The sequence below is a fragment of the Chlorocebus sabaeus genome, chromosome 14 (assembly GCF_047675955.1).
Source record: "Chlorocebus sabaeus isolate Y175 chromosome 14, mChlSab1.0.hap1, whole genome shotgun sequence".
Lineage (NCBI taxonomy): Eukaryota > Metazoa > Chordata > Mammalia > Primates > Cercopithecidae > Chlorocebus > Chlorocebus sabaeus.
In genome coordinates this window covers 8,363,596-8,382,934 of record NC_132917.1, presented here as the reverse complement: position 1 = coordinate 8,382,934, position 19,339 = coordinate 8,363,596, and the positions used below count along the sequence as shown (strand labels likewise).

At 43.8% G+C, this 19,339-nt stretch overlaps 1 long non-coding RNA gene across 10 annotated transcripts in view; it reads left to right on the top strand.

Annotated features, from left to right (window-relative positions):
- The window catches only part of LOC103220861 (uncharacterized), a 246,582-nt gene that overhangs the window by 133,408 nt on the left and 93,835 nt on the right, over window positions 1–19,339 (top strand). The window contains exons 3-4 of one of the 10 annotated variants that reach the window (XR_012095194.1): window positions 7,153–7,380; window positions 7,690–7,811. The exons of 8 other annotated variants lie outside the window; for them this stretch is intronic. This is a non-coding gene — a long non-coding RNA (uncharacterized lncRNA). The remainder of the gene's footprint in view (window positions 1–7,152; window positions 7,381–7,689; window positions 7,812–19,339) is intronic. One more of the 10 variants, XR_012095196.1, reaches the window with a different exon arrangement.

Sequence of the window (19,339 nt, the reverse complement as noted above, 5' to 3'; positions counted from 1 at the left end):
CTTAAATCATTCTCCCAAATAACCAGCTGGCCTGGAAGTTGGCCTAGTAATAAATGAAAGAATGGAAGTCCATTCTGGCCACTTCTCCTTTCCTGCTTTCTTCGCGTGCACCTTTTCCTGCACAGACCTTAGGTTTTACCAGATAAGGATGGTAGCCTCTTCCCCAACTCAAAGTGTGTTTTCAGTTCCAAGGCTGTTTGCTTGGTCTGGAACTGTTACTGGAAAGGGGTCCTGATCTAGACTGCAGGAGAGGGTTCTTGGATCCTATGCAAGAAATAGTTTGGGGCGAGTCCACAGAGTAAAGTGAAAGCAGTTTATCAGAGAAGCAAAGAAATAAAAGAATGGAGTACCCTAGACAGAGTAGCCCTGAGGGCTGCTGGTTGGCGATTTTAATGGTTATTTCTTGATCATATGGAAAACAATGGATTATTGGTGAGTCTTCCTGGAAAGAGGTGGGGATTTCCTGGAACTGAGGGTTTCTCTTCCTTTTGGACCATATAGGGTAACGTCCAGACATTGCCATGGCATTTTTAAATGGTCATGGCAGTGGTGGGAGTGTCTTTTAGCACGTAGAGGTTTATAATAGTGTATAATGGGCATTGAGGATGACTGTCTTGGTTTTAGTGGGTTTCGGCCAGCTTCTTTACTGCATCCTATTTTATCAGTGGGGTCTTTGTGACTTGTGTCTTGTGCCACCCTCCTGTCTCATCCTGTGACTTAGAATGCCTAACCTCCTGGGAATGCAGCCCAGCAGGTCTCAGCGTCATTTTACCCAGCCTCTATTCAAGATGGAGTCACTCTGGTTCAAACGCTTCTGACGGAACTCACTTGAACTCACCTGCTGGAACCTGATTTTGCTATTTCCTTGCTAGGAAGCTTTCTCAGATATGCCCAGGAGACTAACTGCTGCTTTCAGAGCTGTTCACTTGTCTTCTAATGCTTATGGGGGCACAGGTGCCTCGTGTTCATATGTGTACTCATTCAACAAATGTTTACTGCCATCCTACCATGTTCCAGGCACTATGCCACACATCTGGGATAAAAGGAGAGAGCCAAGATCTAGTCCTTGGAGATGCCCAGATGACTATGCCTTGAGTCTGATTCCAATTGCATTGTGAGGCTGCAGAGACCCCTGGGCTCTGGGAGTCCTTCTCTGCAGGGTCCAGTGGGGGCGGTGCTCCATTCTGGATGCTCTGGTTCTTCATCAGTAGAGTGATGAGGTGGGGGTAGATGGTACTTAAAGTGTCTTCCGGTTCTGAAATTCTGTGAACCGCAGTCATCTAAAGGAGGAACTTTTAAAGAAAATATCATTTATCTCTTAATTAGTAAAGTAAAATACTTTCTTTGTAGAAAGTTTTACATACAGAGAATCCAAAAGAAAATAAAACCAGCATAATTCTACCACTCGGGAATGATCGCCGTTAACCTTTTACTTTGATAATTTTCCTTTTATTTTGCATCTATTACTTCAACGAGGTCAAGAACAGCTACTTTTTTGTTTCCTGACTTGAATACCCACAGGGAGGTTTCTTTGCCTCAGTCCATCTTCCCCTTCCACATGATTGTTATGGTTTAATATTACTGCTAGCCTTATTATAATCACTATTATCATTAAGTGGCATTTATCAGATATTGACAACAGGCCAGGTACTGTATGGAGTGTTTTGTGTTCCTGAGACCTTTTAATTTTTGATCCCCCAGTGATCAGATGAGCTAGGTGCTGTTCTTCCCATTTGACAGAGGAGGAATTTGAGCCTGACAGGGCCTAAGCAATTGGCTAAAGGTCATACCCTTGTAAGTGTCAGAGGTGTTTGAACCAGAGCAACTCCATCTTGAATAGGAGCTGGGTGAAATGTGGCTGAGACCTACTGGGCTACATGCCCAGAAGGTTAAGGCATTCTAAGTCACAGGATGAAATAAGAAGTTGGCACAAGATACAGCTCACGAAGACCTTGCTGATAAAACAAGTTGCAGTAAAGAAGTCGGCCAAGACCAAGATGGTAATGAGAGTGACCCTCTGGTCATCCTCACTGCTATGCTTCCACCAGCGCCATGACAGTTTACAGATGCCATGGCAACATCAGGAAGTTACCCTGTATGGTCTAAAAAGGGGAGGCATGAATAATCCATCCCTTGTTTAGCATATCATCAAGAAATAACAGTAAAAATGGGCAACCAGCAGCCCTTGGGCTGCTCTGCCTATGGAGTTCCTTTACATATCCCACCTTTCTTTTATTCCTTTACTTTTTAAATAAACTTGTGTTTGGTTTACTCTATGGACTTGACTCGAATTTTTTCTTACACGAGATCCAAGCACCCTCTCTTGGGGTCTGGATTGGGACCACTTTCTGGTAACAGTTTTCCAGGCCATGGAGCTCAGATGTCCTTACTGGATGCACACCCTTCCTGTCTCTGAGCTCTCAGGCATCAGACCAGCCCCCTGTGGCTGACTTTTCGTTTTTTTTGAGACAGAGTCTCGCTCTGTCGCCCAGGCTGGAGTGCAGTGGCGTGATCTCGGCTCACTGCAAGCTCTGCCTCCCAGGTTCACACCATTCTCCTGCCTGAGCCTCCCGAGTTGCTGGGACTACAGGCGCCCGCCACCACGCCAGGCTAATTTTTTGTATTTTTAGTAGAGATGGAGTTTCACCGTGTTAGCCAGGATGGTCTCGATCTCCTGACCTTGTGATCCGCCCACCTTGGCCTCCCAAAGTGCTGGGATTACAGGCGTGAGCCACTGAGCCTGGCCAATCCGTTCTTGTTTTCTTTAGATAAATTCTTAGTGGTAGAATCGCAAAGAGAAGGGTTGTGTTAACTTTTGAATATATGCTGCCAAACTGCTCCTTTCCCAACAAGCAGAGGTTGTAACAATTTAGTACCTCCAAACCCAGCAATGAACAGCCAAGGGGAACTGATGCAATGCTGAGGAAGAGGAGAAAAGATCAGATGCAGTGAAAGGAGACAGGGAGGCGGGGCGAGGAGGAGCCATCCCCAGCAGCAACCCCCTGGCTGTTGTTCAGCCTGTTGCCTCAGGCTAAAGGGACATTACAGGTCATGGATTTTACCCAGCTATGTCATCTAAAGTTACTGACGTTAAATAAATGCTCACTTTTCGTTTGCTTCAAATTAAAAAATAATACATGCCTTTATTGTCTTTCTCTGCTAAGCCAAGCCTGAGGCTTGTGCCAGCTCTTTCCATGTAGAAATGTTAGATGAAATTCCAGTGCCATCAAATGAGACCTTTATTCCTCCACCTGCACATTATGACTCTAATAAACACGTTATCAGCTCATGAAAATGATGGCAAACAGGTGACTGAAGGATTTGATAAGTCAGCAGCAAAGATTAACAGTTCTTTTCAGAGAAAGCTGTGAGAGGTTCCCCTATTTAAAACAATTGTGGCATGTGAATTTGCAGCACTTAAATCATTATCGGCAATTAGTCCTTGTCAAAAAGGTTGCAGCTGGCTTCAATTACAGGTAAGAATTTTATAATTTAAACTTAGTAGTATGTCTGATAAGTAGGACTTGGAGGAACACCCTCAGGGAGATTTGCAATTTGAGAAAAACTTAAAGGCATTTCATAATTCAAAAATTCATTATTTTCAGCAATGCTTTGTTATTGACATCTATTATTAGCTTCTAGAAAAAATTTCCATAAACTTCATCCTTCAGTTGTTTTCTTCCCTAACAAAAAATTACTGATGATTAAAAAATTGCTTTTTAAATTATAAAAACACTACATGCACACTATTAAAAAAAATCCAAGCAGCACAGAAGGATACAAAATAAAATAAGTCTCTTTCTAGACATCTCCCTATTCTTGGACACTGATGCCCCAGAGATAAGTACTTTTGCTTTCAATTGTTTTAGGCATTATCATCATAACTTCATCTCAAATTATTTTTACCTTATTCTTGATCAATCAACTTTGGAAAGTGTATATTAACTCCTCACTAGGAAAGATAAAAGGTTTAGGGCCCTTCCATACTCTATCGTCTCTCTTTCATATGTTGATTCTTGCTGATTACTTTTATTGTAAAATCTATCTGTAAACTTTAAGTAATATGCTTCTCTTTTCTTGACCCTTCAGCTTTAGATCTGTACCATTCTAATAGTGGACATTATTGTTATTACCTATTATGATGGATATCTCATTGTTTTAATCTGCAATTCCCTAGTGACGCGTGATGTTACATGCTTACTTACCAGCCATATATCTTATTTGGTGAAGTGTCCACATCTTTTATCTGTTTTTCTATTGCACTGCTTGCTTTCTTGTTGTTGAGTTTTAAGAGTTCTTTGTATATTTTGGATCACAGTCCTTTATCACACATGTCTTTTGCAGATGCATGTTTTTCCAAGGCTGTGGCTTGTCTTTTCATTGTCTTGACAGTCTCTTTTGCAGAACCAGAGTTTTTAAAATTTTAATGAAGTCTAGCTTATTAATTATTTCTTTAATGGATTGTACCTTTGGGGTTGTAGTTCCATCAACTGTAGATGTTATCTGTTGGTGAGAAAATTAGCACCCTCATACATCCTACCTCTCTTTCCTTTTTGGTTGGCTATGCTGTTATTTTTACATCATTAAGATTTAAAATATGTGTATGTTTTACTGTAATTATAATTAAATTTTCTATGCTTCTAAAATCTAGGATAAAAATAAAAAGTTAAAATATAGCATTTCTTTTATTATGATTATTTAAAAATTTTCACTGCAAAACAAAGTAGTTTTATGTCACTGAACAGTGCCATTTGAAGGATAATCTTCCGAGGATCAAGATTAAATGTATTTTTACTTTTCTTTTCTTTTCTCTTTTTTTTTTTTTTTTTTTGGAGATGGAGTTTCGCTCTGTGCCCAGGCTGGAGTGCAGAACGCGATCTCAGCTCACTGCAAGCTCCACCTCCCGGGTTCATGCCATTCTCCTGCCTCAGCCTCCGGAGTAGCTGGGACTGCAGGTGCCGTCACCATGCCTGGCTGATTTTTATGTATTTTTAGTGGAGATGGGGCTTCACCATGTTAGCCAGAATGGTCTGAATCTCCTGACCTTGAGATCCGCCCGCCTCGGCCTCCCAAAGTGCTGGGATTACAGGCATGACCCACCGCACCCGGCCGTATTTTTACTTTTCTTAAAATTACAACCATTGCTCAAAATTAGGCCACCTTTAAATCTGCTTCATATTTGGTCCATGCATGTTTTATGGAGCTATCTCCCCCAACCCCTACCTTGGTATTTCTTGTTTCCCTTTTTGTTTGTTTGTTTTTTCTAACCACTGAGGGAAGAGACATATGCATCCTTTAGGCTTTTGAGGTTCTTAATCAAATAATATATGTAATTAACTTTGCTTCTGTCTTGAAGGCCCTTTTCTCCAAGCCCTCCTACTTTCTCTTCTAGTTGGTCGCTTGCTTTCTAGGCACAGGGGACGGCTGTCAATCTCAAATTTCTTTTCATTGATCTCCTCCGTGGTTCACCGTGAGTTCAATTCCATGGCATCGTTTTCCTTGAGTTTCTTCTTCATTTTGCCAGAGTGTAACCCTGTCTGTGCCACAATTTTCTCATCTGTAAAATTAGTATATTAATAATGCCATAGTGTTGATGTGAAGATTCAAGGAGTTTTAGCACATGAAAAGTGCTAAGAAAAGTACCCGGTGAGTATTTACTGCTCTGTGATTTTTTTTTTTTTTTTTTTTTTTTCAGAAAGGGAAGTAAAACTTTGAGTGTTACAATTCTTAAAATATCTTTATTTTCCACTGCCCCATTTGATTGATAGTTTGGAATGTAATTTTAGTTTCAAAATAATTTTCCCTTAAAATTTTTGAATGCTTTATTCCTTTGTCTTCTAATGTTACATTCTACTGATAAATCTGAGGTCAAGTTACTTCTTATTCTTTATAGGTTTTTTTTTTTTCTTCTAGAAATATTTACAGTTGTTATTTGAGCCTTGGGGTTCTGAAATACTAACAGGACATGTCTAGGTCTTTTTAAAATGCTCTTAAACTCATCTTTCCTGGTACTTTGTTATCTGCTTCTGGAGATAGATTAGGTGATATTGAACCTTCTGGGTTTAGCTTCTTTACATTTTCATTTTCCTTTCATATTTTCTCTCTCTGTGTCTTTTGTAGCTTGTGCTATTGGTCTTTAGTAACTTGGTCTTAAGCTGTGTTCAAATTTTAATTAACCTGTATACTGAATGTTTAATATTCACAAATAGATTCTAAATTGCCAAGATACTTTCTGGTTCTCTGCTTCCTCCCTTCCTCAAGCAGTGAGTTCTTTGGGGATGGCTATAATAGCATAGCCAATCTCTCTGACCATGCCCATTCCATCTTTTTAAAGTTCTTTTCTGTCCAATAATTATTCTTCTTTTCACCAGGGTCGGTTGTCCTGTTTCTTTATCTAGACTTCTAACAATTTATTTACTTATTTTCTTCAAATGCCTGATGCTTTTGGGTTGAATCTATGAATGAAGAACTATGTTGGTGAGCAAAGGGAGTTGATGTGGTTTCCTTTGCAAATGTGTGGGTCTGTAAAGCAGAACCGTCTTCCGCTGGCTGGAGGGCTGCCTGCAGGCTCCATGCACATGGGCAGTTCTTGGGGACAGATGTGCTTCCCCAAAGGTGCTAGAGCAGAGAGCAGGCAGGTGTGGGACCTCCCACAATTGCCACCTTCCCCAAACTATCCCAATTCCTCAGAGTGTAAAAACATATCAAGTAAAATAAGGGTAATTTCTTTAGTTGTCTTGTAATGAAAATGCACGTATTAACTGAATTTTATCCTCTTTTGTCATTGAGGGGAGAAGACAGCAAAGCACAATACGAAGAGATGAATGATAATCAAGGAATGAGCGAATTTGTTCAGTCGCGTAAGCGTTGACAGAGACAAAGTAGCGTCGCACTTCTTCATTCACGACTGCAAGTCCTGTGGGTCGTTAATGTTTTTGTTGTTATTGATGTTGACGGTGGGTTGGGCTGGGCCATTCCCACAACAGCATTACTTGTTTCAGAGTCTATTAGCTTGATCAATGCGATCGCCTCTTCCTACCTGATCTTCCACGCCGGCGTCTCCTCACAGTGTTCTGAGGCTCCTATAATCTCTCCCTATGTCGACCAGTGCCTCTGTGCTGGCAATTCTCCATCTCTAACCTCGATTTCTAGGTGGCTTACCTGGAGGGGTGGTCCAGACCTCCACACCTGAGAGCCTGTGCCCTTGGTCATCATGTCCTCCTTTGGCCGTGGCTGCTGCTCTTGTCCATTCACCATCACGTATGGATGAAAGAGTCCAAGGCGACACCTCAGTGGATCTCCAGAGTGCCGAATGGAGTCTTCTCTGCTCCCATTGTGCAGCAGCTTCATCCTCCTGAGAATCCCCCTGCGATGCCCCAGGTTGGCAGTTCTTTTCCTTGCCTACTGGACGCTTGCTGCAAGGGGCCCAGAGTGCAGACACGGGCCTGTTTTGGGAGCCTGATGTCTGGTTTAGTGTGTCCAGAGTGGTAGGGCACGATGAAGCCCAGATTCCTGGAGTGGGAGTAATGGTGTGGTCATGCCCGCATCCAGCCCGTTGTTTTGGAATCCATGTGTTCTACCTGCTGGGGACACAGTACTGTTTGATGATCATTGATTTTGCTGTGTGCCATCCTTGCAGTGGATTAGCTCCAAGCTGGTGTTTCAGCTACTTTTTTTTTTTTTTTTTAGATGGAGTCTCACTCTGTCACCCAGGCTGGAGTGCAGTGATGCAATCTCAGCTCACTGCAACCTCTGCCTCCTGTGTCGAAGCAGTTCTCTTGCTTCAGCCTCCCGAGCAGCTGGGATTACAGGTATGTACCGCCATGCCTGGCTAGTTTTTGTATTTCTTAGTAGAGATGGAGTTTCACCATGTTGGCCAGGCTGGTCCTGAACTCCTGACCACAAGTGATCTGCCCATCTCAGCCTCCCAAAGTACTGGGATTACAGGTGTGAACCACTGTGCCTGGCCTCAGCTACATCTTTAAAAGACAGTTCCATGGTTTTATCCGGCCAGCAGCTTTCTGGATGGTGGGAAGACCCAAAAGGATGGCCACGGATCTCATGATCCCATGCTGTGCCACCTTTGTTGCAAGGTCAGACACTTGGTCTTATGTAGTGTTTTGTGGGATCCTGTGCTGGCAAATCAAACATGCCGTGGGCCCTTGGGCACGGAGCTGGCTGAAGCCCTTGGGCAGGAAAGGTCAGGCTGTAAGTGTATGATGCTTTGATTCTAGTCAACAAATTGCCTGTTGTGTCAGCACCATGGTGGCAGTGACAGGGGCTGGCAGCACCTGGCCAGTTGCACACTTGGGTGCTTAGTTCTTCCCAGTGGTGCTCGCGCTCCCGGGGTGTGAATATGCTCTGCACCCATACCCAGCACCCATCATGTGCTGGTCCCATGAGCTTGCCTCAATCTTCTGATCTTGCTTTCTTCTCCAAAGCAGTCTGCCAGGTGTCCCACATGAATGCAGCCTGTTCTGGTTCCCCTTCCTGATAAGGGTGGAAAAGAATGTATTCACCTGGTACAGGCTGCATTCCTGGGCCACAGGCCACCGAGTTCACCCGCACCAGGAAAGCTGCTCCCTGCCAGTTACAAACAGCAACTGCCCGGTCGAATTGCAGATGTCCATTGTCATCCTCTAGCGTCTGTTGGGATTTTCTAGGGCCAGACGTGAATTAAATCGGGGTGTGCTGGGTGCAGCCCCCACATCCTCTAGGTGTTTCGTCTCTGGCATTTCCTCTGGGATGTGATATTATTTTTGATTTCCTGCATTGGTGTGTGTCTCTGGGAGTGGGGGGCCTCCACTTGAACTTCCCCATGGGGAGTTCCTACCACCGACTCCTAGAAACTGATGTGGCAGTTTTACCAATTTCAAAAGTCAGTTTGAATTCTACATTTGGAGGCTGGGGAAAGGGCTCCTGGTTGGGTTTATGGACCCAGGGGAGTCACTGTGAGCTGGATTTGGTTACCTCTTCCTTTAAAACTGGCCTCTGCACACCTCCACTCTAACAGAGGGTTCAGGACCAGGCCTAGGTCCCTAGGTACCAATGTCGCCTCAGATCCTATGCCCAGTGGTCCTCAAATGGCATGCATCTCTTTGTGGGTGGTCTGGGGGAGAATGTTTGTATAGACACTGCTGTGATATTGGAAGGTCCTTCCTCCCGGGGCTCACCCTCTCCCTCAGTCAGTGGATTCCAGGTCTGAAAATGAGCTCAGCTCCAGGGCTGAAATGTGGCTTTCTATTGGTCAGTTTCCTGTAGTCTCTTGACCAGTTTTCCTTGAGAAGAGCTTTTGTTAAGGGTGTGTGAATTGAGAGGTGTCCTTTTCCGCTGCTGTATATCTACCCCTCTGCAGATGTGTTCATTCCTGCCACTGGGTCAGGTGCTCCAGGCTTGATGCTCTGTGTCACTGTGCCTACCTTGCTCCCTGCCAAATGACACACTAGCTTCTATTGTTGTGGGATTCCATTGACCTCCTTTGCATTCAGGAGTCCAATTCTGTAGCAATAGCATAGCCGCCCTGCGTGGTTCAGCAGGCTCCCTCTCAGCAGTGCGTTCTTTACCTGGTTGGTAACTGGCACGTTCTCTGGTTGAAGAGCGTGGCTGACTTTCCAAGCCGAAGTGCTGGACCTGCTCTAGAGGCCACACTCCTCTGAGCCTTTCTGTCCCTTCCTTCATGGGCAGGAGGGCGGCCCAGGCATTTCTGCTTAACTTAGTGTAGACCTTTGCTTCCTTCAAGCTCCTAGGAGCCCTCCTAGAGCACGTTAGCACTACTTAGGGGCCTTGCCAGAGTTTACAACGATGGATCATGGAAGCACAGGCCCACATTGTTAAACTCTCCCTATTCCAAGTTTAGATTCTGCATGTCTTAGTTGTGTTCCCTCAGAACCCAGCCCCACACATTCTCCTGGTTCCTGCCCATGCCTCTCGGTGAGGCCTTGCATCTTCTCTGGGGGCCTTTCTTCCTGTAGCAGGCACTTCCTGCACTTCCCCATCTATGTACTGCTGTGACCTGAACCTCATGATCAGCCCGGCTAGCGGGAGGGGAAGTGGGGGCAGAGGCCCAGGGGTGCATGCATCAGGGAGATGCCCACATTGTCTTGTGGGGCAGAGCTTCTGCAGCAGGGGTCCCCAGTCTTTCTGGCACCAGAGAGTGGTTTCATGGAAGACAATTTTTCCATAGACTGGGGGTAGGGGGTGGTTTCAGGATGATTCAAGCATATTACATTGATTGTACACTCTATTTCTATTATCATTACATTGTAATATGTAATGAAATAATTATGCAACTCACCATCATGTGGAATCAGTGGGAGCCTGAGCTTGTTTTCCCGCAACTAGATGGTCCCATCTAGGGGTGATGGGAGACAGGGACAGATCATCAGGCATTAGATTCTCATAAGGAGCATGCAACCTAGATCCTTCGCCTGTGCAACTCACTACAGGGATTGCACTCCTATGAGAAGCTAATGCTGCCGCTGATCTGGCAGGAGGCGAAGCTCAGGTGGTGATGCTCACTTGCCCGCTGCTCACCTCCTGCTGTGTGGCCTGGTTCCTAACAGGCCATGGATGGATACTGGTTCATGGCCCAGGGGTTGGGGACCCCTTCCCTGCAGCATTTTCAAGCAAGGGCGGAGCACTAGCCTTGAACAGGAGGAGAGAGACCCTTCTGCACGGCCAGAGTGTTCTCACAGTTGCTGGGGGATGTCGATCTGGATGTCCCCATCCCAAATGTTAGAGTCCCACTCCTTTACAACAAGGTCCTCTGCTGGCATGGCAGACTTGTCAGGGCTGAAAGTTCGGCCATCTCTGGAGCTCTTTTGCCCTTGTAATTCAAGCCTAAGCCAGCTCTTCAGCTTTTCCTGCCATCTGACTGAAGGAGATGTGAGCCTACCTACTTATATGCTGCCAGGAAGGTTCTCTGACTTGCATGCTTCACCTTAACTTGGTGATTAATAACTCTCGGACTTTCATTGTCTTTCTCCAATGATGCCACTGAGCGACAGACATTCAATTCCATTATCCTTGTGATGACTGCTTCCCCAGAACCTCTCCAGGGTCTCAGGCATTATACTTGTGGCATCTGTCCAGTTCCCCACTGGTGGAAGCTCTCACAGTTGCGTACCACAGCCTGATGGGAGCCTCCGGTATTCTGCCTGCCATGGTGTCAGGCCTCATTGCCAGCTGTGCATGTTTAGGGGGTGAATGCTGTGCTCTCCAATGCCAAATTCTCTCTCGATGGCTTTTTATAGATGCTCTGTAATGGATGGGGCACTCTGGGAATGTGATGGGGGTGCCATCCTTCAGCTCTTTCTTGAATGAACAGCACATGATGCACGTGTGTTCTGTCTGCATTGATATTAATCCATGTCTGTCTGTGTATACGGAGGACAGGGCAGACACCTGCCAGTGCTGAGGTGGTAATTCCACTGGGAGTGACTAGGTCTCTGGAGAAGACCTAGGAGCCCTCAGAGTCCAGAAGAGAGGAGAAGCTTAGGCAAAGAATGGAGCCATGAGGACTTACTTCAGTGAAGATAGAGAAAGACAAGATTTGAAGATCTGGTGAATCAATAGCTTTTATGCTGCATAGAAATTTATATTTTTTCAAGATTTCTAAAAAACATACAATAAATCCTTTAATACTCACCATCAGACTAATAAAGCTACACTATTCGGTATCACTTTGCCCTGGAAAAGACCTTGGAATAACTTCTTGAGATGTTTACCATGACACCCCCCAACCTCTCTGTTCTACCATCCCATTCCACTTCACTCCTTCCTGCCTCCTTCCTTCCCTCCTTCCCTTATTTGCCTCTTGCCTCCCACCCTCCCTTCCTTATACATTCATTGAGTGCCTACCCCAGGTAATGAGTACTCCAGGTCAGGTACGGCTCTGCTTTTGGGATCACAAAACTACAATGGTCTGTTTGGTCCTTTCCCAGTGACCTCGTCAGTGAGAGGATGGCTTCTGAGATTTGAGATTTCCAGGCCGCATTCTGCCACGTTCCTTCTCTGATGCATTTGGGTCTCTTTAGATGAGTTTCTCTGCTTCTATAATGGATGAAATAATACATTACATCAATTTCAGGAGCATTGGTTAGTATTTATAAAGAGTGTTGAACAAGCAAAGTATTCACCAAATGTGAATTTAGATTCGAACACGTTTTCTTGAGTTTCAGTGATTTCTAGCATGTTGCCTGGCAAGGCAACTTAGTTATAAAATGTTACCACCTGCATATATTTTGCATACATTTCCTCATATTAAAAAATCTCATTATGGAAAACTCATAGAGTTATCCTTTACACAGGAAATCACAGAGAAACATGCAGGCCTGGCGGCTGTTTTTTATGCAAAAGTCGATGCATATAGTAATTAATCTTTTGTTTACTTGAAACTTTCACATTCAAAATGTTTAATTTTCACATCCAAACTCCCTGCTCTTTTGTGCATTGAATGGTGGTACTGTATTTCTAATTACTCAGCTTAAATGCAACTTCTGAATACTACTTTTCTCTTCCCTTCCTCTTCTAACAAAGTGCTCATGAAAAGGCGAATTTTTATTTCCACTGGTTTTGACTTCACCATTATGTGGGGTGGTCTCTGTCTGGTTTCTTGCTCTCTTTTCAACCTCATCTCTGTGTTTGGACAGCTATGGTGTGGATACAGTCCACTCAAGATTTCTACTGGCAAGGATTTGCCTTTATAACCAATCCTTTCATGCCAGATTTCTAAAAAAAAAATAATAAAAATAATTTACAAACAGCCTCTCTTGGGAGCAGCTGTCAGGCCACACAGCTTGTAATTACAGGGGAAATATCTGAAGCTTTCACTGCACTTCCACGTGTTTCCTGCAGATTTCTTCTTGGTCATGTTGCTTTAATTAAGTGTGGTCATTCTAGCAATCTTGCATTAACATTCTTGAGAAAGTAATGAAATAAACCAGGTATGGGGTTGCCTGCCTCAAGTGTTTGGCCCACTGAAGGAAGAGATGATAGTTTCTGCATCTTTAAATTGCTGGGGTTTGGCATATGTGTGGGGCTGTGTTGTGAACTGGAGAAACAAAAGAATGAGCGATTAAAAGAGTGGATGAGTGGATAGAGGTGTCCAGTAGACATTGTTTGCATTAACTGTGTCGTAGCTGTACAGATGCAGGTGTGCGTGTTTCTTGACCCCTGCCCAGCACTTCTTTCATTAGGTTAGAATTCTATTAAAATCTAGACCTTCCTTCCTCCCTTCCCTTCTTCCTTTCTTTTTTCTATCTCTTTTTCTTCTTCCTCTTCTCCTTCTCCTTGTTCTACCTTGGATCAGGTTTTCTGTGAGCCATCAGCTTTACAGCTCCATGAAGAACTCTCTTCTTTCATTAACTATGTTTGCCACCCTTACCTTTATATAATACCCCAAAGCAAGGCCAATGTATCCAGGGGCTCAATGCCTCAGGCCTGCACACTTTCAGGGACCTATGAAATGTGTTAATGCTTGTGTTTTGAATCAGAAGATTAAGTACAGAAAACAACAGATGCTGGAGAGGACATGGAGAAATAGGAACACTTTTACACTGTTGGTGGGAGTGTAAATTAGTTCAACCATTGTGGAAGACAGTGTGGTGATTCCTCAAGGATCTAGAACCAGAAATGCCATTTGACTTAGCTATCCTATTACTGGGTATATACCCAAAGCATTATAAATCATTCTACTATAAAGATACATGCACACGTATGTTTATTGCGGCACTGTTCACAATAGCAAAGACTTATCAAATGCCCATCAGTCATAGACTGGAGAAAGAAATTGTGGCACACATACCATGGAATACTATGCAGCCATAAAAAATGATAAGTTCATATCCTAGGCAGGGACATGGATGAAGCTGGAAACCATCATTCTTAGCAAACTAACCCCAAGAACACAAAAGCAAACATCACATGTTCTCACTCCTAAGTGGGAGTTGAACAATGAGAACACATGGACACAGAGAGGGGAACGTCACACACCAGGGCCTGTTGGTAGAGGATAGCATTAGGAGAAATACCTAATGTAGATGACGGGTTGATGGGTGCAGCAAACCACCATGGCACGTGTATACCTATGTAACAAACCTGCACGTTCTGCACATGTGCCCCAGAACTTAAAGTATAATAAAATTTTTTTAAAAAAGAAACTTTAAAGAAAATATCTTACTATATAGTATTAACATATTTCTCTTTATACCAAGACATAGTAAACTAATTTTTAATATTATTTTATAGAAGAAGGGACTCCTGGAGGCAAAGGTGCCTAGAGTCCACCAAAGCTACAATGAGACCGTGTCCTAAACCTTCATGTGTTTTGATACAGCCAGTGGGGCTCGATCGTGGCTGGACAGTAAAGTCACCTGGGCAATTTTTGAATAAAGCCCAAGCTCACACCACTCTTTGGGATTCTGAATTAATATGTCTGGGGTGGGGCTGGGGCACTGGTTGTTAAAAGCTCCTTAGGTTACTTGAATGTGTGGTCAGGACTGGAAACTACTGGTCTAGATGCTTCTCCGAATTCGTCTTGTGCACCGGTCACTTGGGAGCTTGTGGAAATGCAGACCCTGATTCGTTGGCCTGGGGGAAAGGGCCAAGACCCTGCGTTTCTGACAAGCTTCCTGCTATGGTTAAGGCAAAGCTGCTGATTCCTGGCCCACCCTTCTGCAGCAGGCGTCTGGAGTATGGGATCTGCACACAGCGTACGTGCCATTCATTGCCTGCAGGCTCTGGAGCCTGAAGGAGCGGAGCAGCTGCTATTTATTGACCACCCACTATTTGCTCTAAGTATGCTTTGCACACCATTTCTCATGTCACAACCATCTCGTGAGGGAGGTAGCATTGTCTCTATTTTACAGGTGAAATAATTGAGGTCCAGAGAAGTTAAGGTGGGAACCTAAGAATCCCCGGAGATGAAGTGGTGGTGCTGGGACTCAAATGAGGCCTGAGAAACTCCAAGTCCGTGATCTTCCTCAGCACCAAGCCATCCCCAACAGCTGGAGTAGTCTTCCCTACAGAGGGCAGGACTTACAGAGGCCTTCCTTACAGAGGGCAGTACTGCACACCTGCACCCAAGAGGTCAGGGCATTCCTGCCCATGGCTCAGAAGAAAAGAACCACAGCTTAAAAAGAGTGAAAACAGGCCAGGCACGGTGGCTCACACCTGTAACCCCTGCCATTTGGGAGGCCTAGGTGGGAGGATCACTTGAGCTCAGGAGTTTAAGACCAGCCTGGCCAACACGATGAAACCCCATCTCTACTAAAAATACAAAAAATTTTAGCTTGGTGTGGTGGCGCATGCCTGTGATCTCAGCTACTTTGGAAGCTGAGGCAGGAGAATTGCTTGAACCTGGGAGGTGGAGGCTGCGGTGAGCCTGTATCCCACCACTGTACTCTAGCCTGGGCGACAGAGCAACTCTGTCCAAAAAAAAGAAAGAAAAAAAAAAGTGAAAACATAAAAGTTAAAAGTAAAAGCAAAAGTGCATAGTTATATTACTTTTGATGTCTCCTAATTCCAGCCTCTCTCACATCTGAATGTTCGATTAATCTCCCTAACATTGCTCTAATAGCATCTCTGCCCTGCGCAAAAGGAGTCTCTATGCTGATCACATCCTGGCTAAAGTCTGACCGGTGACCAAGGACCTGCGCTATCTGGCTTTACTGCCATGTAAACTCACCCACATTCACTCACTCATTCAGTGAACATCTGTTGAGTGTCTACCCTGGTAGAGGCCTCCTGCATGCTGGAACTCTTGTGTCGTTGAAGGAACCAGTGATGTTTGGATGAGCAGGAAAGGCACATAACTTATGTATTATCATATATTCATTCCACGTGAAACTTAATTTTCTTGTCATCATTTTAGCAACCTAACAAATTATATTGTTATACTTAAGATTTCCACAGAATTTGGGTTCTAGTAACGGTAAAGATCTAAAGGATTAAAATATCAAATACAATTGTATTCAAGATATACAAAATTTGAATATGTTTTCACTAAAACATAAATTTAAAAATATTTTAATTCAGGATATTAAAGTTATTTCTTTTCCATGTATGTTTTCAAAAAGTTATTTTTCTTTCAAATTATTTAATGTAATATGCTCAAAAGTATACATTATAATTTATACATTTCAACAATTAACATCAAATTATAATACAGGTGAAGTTTTTAGTTACTTTTGAAAAATAAATACCTTAATACAGTTTTAATAGAAACTCCTTGCATTTCTAGTGTTCAATATTCCTTTGGTTGCCCATGTAAAAGATTAGTGTCATGTTATATGCATATGATATCTATATCCACATATCTACGAATGTGACAGTAGTATGAATCATTTAATGTTGCAGAATGTTCCTCAGTCACCATCTGCTGCAGACACCACACTGATCTGTGTATATCTCTAGAACTATGAACTGGAACATGAGTAGAAGCAAGGACAGGACAATCAGGACCTCTAGGGATCTACGGTAGACCTGCCCACCGAGAGGGAGGATTGCAGAGGGGCGCCCCTCTGTCTTTCCTCCCATCGAATTGTTTCCACTGTTCATCCTTCGCAGTGCTCCTAAGTGGCATCCGTATCCAGCCTTCAGACTTTCATGACCTTTGGGTACAGTCATCTTTTGTTTCAAGGACACAAGGCTAAATGTGTGAAGAAGCCTCCCCTGGGTCTGAATGGTGTTAGTCATGAGAGCAGAGGATCGAGGATGACCTATTAAATTTCCTTTAAAAAATTACTCTTAAATTACCCAAATTGGGTGGCTTAAAGCGACAGGTATTTCTTCGCTCTCGGTTCTGGAAGGCCGCAGTCTGAAATCACTTTCCCTGGGCTGAAGTCAAGGTGTTGGCAGGGCCACACTCTCTCAAGATGCTCCAGGGGAACTCTGTTCCTTGACTCTTGCAGCTTCCGAAGGCTGCATTCCTTGGCTCCTAGCCACGCCACTCCAATCTTTCCCCCACAGTTGCATTGCTTCCTCCCCTCCCCCATGTGTCAAATCTTGCTCTGCCTCTCTCTCATAAGGATACTTGTGATGATGGCATTTCGGGCCCACCCTGATAATCTAGGATAATGACCCCATCTCAAAATCCTTACCTTAATTGCATTTGCAAAGTCCCATCTAAGGTAACATTTACAGGTTCTGGGAATTAGGATGTGCATATTTTTTAGGGGGGCCATTATTCAGCCAACTACAGATGAACCACACTGTGTCTGTGTTGAGTGCCAATCATGAATGACAAGGCACTTACATGTATGTTCTTTATATGGAATTTTGTTTGCACTTGTGACATGTTGTTCCCTAATGCATGGGGCCTAGGCAGGGGCTCCTCTTCTTCTCTTGTCTGTCTCGTGGGCAGTACTGGCTAAATGGGTCACTTTATGCTCAGTGCTTAAAACAGTGGCACACGGTAGGAGCTGAATGAGTGCTAGCTCTGACAGCTGTGACTATGTAATGTGGTCTGGTCCCAGCTATTGATGGATGGTCTCAGGCAGAGGGTCTTGCCTGGTATCTCTCCTTTAGCTGCTTACAGCCCCATGTTGGGACCACAGGTTACATGGCTCTGCTTTCTTAAATACCTCTGGGTCTTTGGGAACTTGGAAATTACCAAAGCTCCTCCACTTCTTATGGGAGACTCCTAGGCCCATGAATGTCTTCTTTTGAGAAGTGTCTCATGCCAAGGAGCCCCAGAAGGCTGTCCTGAGCCCACCTGCCTGGACATACACCTCCCCTAGGGCTCTGGGCTCCTACTGCTCACTGGGACCCCCTGGAGCTACACCCGGGCCCTCCTGATGCTCAGATCTTCTGGAAACACCTCCAGTGTCTGCTTCCAGCTGTCTGGACTCTCTGGCTTCCCCTCTGGTTCTCTTCTTTCTTGTCCTGTCTGAGAATCTTTGTCTAGTCCCAAGTTATTTTTATGTCTACTGTCTGAAACTATTATGTCTTCTATAAAGTCCAGAAGTGTATTTTCATTTTAAAAGTCCAATAATTAGCTCTTTTCTTTCCTTTTGCCTTACTACGGCAGTGCTCCCTCTAAGGCCAAGGCTGTCTGCATGTCTGGCTGCTCCAAAGGAGTCAGGACCATGAGAAATTTGGAGAAAGCCCTTGTCAAACCGGGGGATTGATGGAGAGAAACTGTGCCCTCCCGTCATCACAGTAATGGGCTTGTGTGTCCCACTGCAGCCTGGTCTCTTCCCACATATTAGATCTCACCTTCTCCCACCAAGCTTCCATGCCACTCCACTCAGCCCAGCCAAGCTGCTTATAGTAGCGTGAGTGGGATCTTCTGTTACCTCTACCTGGAAGGCCCATCTTCCAACCGCTTGTTTTCTACCCCCAAAGAACTAGCAAGTTTTACAGAACTTGCTTCTGTAAAATAATTGATCTTACTTTCCTTTGAACCACCCCTGTATATGTCAGAGCCAAGCAGAAAACGTAAGAAAAAACATCTATTTACAAAAGAAACAAAAGTATTACAAATTTGGAGCAACTATAACAAAATGGTATAATATCTTCATGGGGAAAATGATAAAAGCCCACCTGGAAGGACAAGAATGGAGACCTATGGCGTTGGTGGATTGAAAGACTTATTTTCGTAAAGCTGTTGGTCTTTCCAAATAACCTGTAATTCAAATGCAATTTAAATCCAAGTCATTGTAATACCTTTATTCATAGGTCCAAATAAAATTATAAAAAATGTATATAGTAGAATAAAGGCAAGAATAGCCAAGATGATTATAAAGGAAAAAGATAAGAGAGATTTTTCTCTATCAGACATCAAGACGTGTTATAAAGCAATAGGGACGGAAGCAGGGTGGCCCAGCACAGGGGTGGCCAGGCAGGTGGAGGAAGAGCACACAAGAGCCACATGTGGGAGTCTGTGACGTGAAAGGGAGGCGTGGGAGATGAGCGCGGCGACTTGGACTATTAATAAATGATATTGCCATCACTGTCTTTGCTTATGGACAACATAGATCACTATTAACTCAGACCACATACAAAACAGATATCCCAGGAGGACTCAGTGTCTAAATTTGAAAAATTGTAAAATTACAGAAGAAGATACGGAGAGAACTTTCTGAAACAAGACGCAATTAGCCAATATCAATATTTAAACTGTCTCCATGATCAACGACTCTATAAAAATGTTAATTTTTAACCAATATCAAAAGTTTAGGACTTAAATGTAAAGAACTACAAGTGAAAAAGAAAAAAATGCAGTGGAAAATGGGTAAAGGATATGAAGTCATCTCATGGATGAGAAACACACAGTTGCTAGTAAACGTACACGTAAGTGTTCACTTTTACTTGTATATCTAAATTGCGTATGAAATCA